This window comes from Penaeus japonicus, unplaced genomic scaffold (genome assembly GCF_977035675.1).
Source record: "Penaeus japonicus unplaced genomic scaffold, GWHDUDI00000001_assembly GWHDUDI00000010, whole genome shotgun sequence".
Classification (NCBI taxonomy): domain Eukaryota; kingdom Metazoa; phylum Arthropoda; class Malacostraca; order Decapoda; family Penaeidae; genus Penaeus; species Penaeus japonicus.
The window spans coordinates 23159206-23161282 of record NW_028234412.1 but is presented as its reverse complement, the minus strand read 5'-3'; positions in this window follow the sequence as shown (position 1 = coordinate 23161282).

Here is a 2077-nt window from a genome sequence, read left to right as displayed (position 1 = left end):
TATATATATATATATATATATATATATCACTATATATAGCATAGAGAGATAGATAGATACACACACATAACACATACACACAACCAACACAGTGTCTCGTGTGCTTTGCCTTGAGTGGGTGCCTGTCTCGTGTGTGTGAGCTGTGTGATGTGTCGTGCTATATACATATTCTAATATATTTAATATATTAAATATTATATATTATATATATCTAATAGTATATATATTTTATATATTTTATATCATATATATATATATATATATATAAATATCTTATATCTTATATATATGTATATATAGAATGACCACACATAATGACACACACACACAACACGTGGCATTTAAATGTGTGTTCGCCGTGTCACTATCTAGTGTCGTGTGTGATGTGCTTGTGTGTGTGTAATTGTGTTTGTGTGTGTGTGTTTGTGTGATGTGTAGTGTGGGGGTGTGTCGTTGTTAGTGTGTGTGTGTGTGGTTTAGTGATGTGAAATACCCTGATGTGTTGTGTGCGTGTGGTGCGTCTTTATATAGAATATTCTATTATTATAGATATATATAGAAGGACTAGTATATAATTACTTTTTATATATAAAATATATAATCATACATACTTAACATTTGTATTAGACATATATGACTTTATAGTTGCATTGATATAGATCATATATATCATATATAGTCTATATATATTATTATGATATGGTAGCTTTGTTGTGATATAATATGGTTATGATTTAAGATTTTTGTTAAGGTGAACTATATATATATATAATATATATCCTAGATATATTTAATATATATTGTAGGTCGGGTATTTTGTTATATTGATGAGAATGCATATAAGCATATAATATACTATATATTAATATATATTTAAGTATTTATCCTATATATATTTTATATACATATATATTTTACAATATATATATATATATATATAATATATATATATATATATATATATATATATATTATATGATTGAATAATCTATATTGTTTATAGTAGATATACTTAGTATAGCAAATTGCGTGAATATATACCTTATATATATATATATATGATATATATATATAATATATATATATATAAATATATGATAATATTATATATATTTGATATTATATATACTATGAGATTTATATGGAATTTGATATATATTTGGACGGGATATATAATATATATATATTTAGTTGTGCATATATATTATATACGATTACTATATATATATATATATATATATATATATATATATATATTTATGTATATATATATATATAATTTATATATAATATAAATTATATATATATATATAATATATATTGTGCATTTATATATATATAGTATACATATAGTAACATTACATATATCGGATATATAGTTATGCATATATAAATATTATATATATATATATATATATATATATATATAATTGTTATATATATATAATACTTTTTATATGTATATATATATAATACCTTATATAGGATATATATATATATATATTCAGCACATATATATATATATTATGTATATATATATATTATTGTGTATAATAAGTGGTTTGGTGGAATGATGGATATATATGTTATTTGTATATATATATATACTATATATATATATGTATATATATATATATTATTATATATAGAATTATATATATATATATATAAGATGTATATATATATATGCTCTAATATATATATATATATATATGCATATATTATATATATAATATATATAAATATATATATATATATACTGTCATATATATCATCAATACATTCATATATATATGATAACATATATATAATAATATATCTATATATAATATTATTATATACAATATATATATGCTATGATAGTATATATATATATATATATATATATATGTCATATATACATATATACATATAGTATATGGTAATATGCTATATATATAATAATATGTATCCAGTATATACCATACACCACATATAGTACATAAACCTCATAATCTATCTATATATATGCTGTTATATATATAAATATATTTATAGACAGTTGAAAACACACAACATACTCAATCACACTAACACT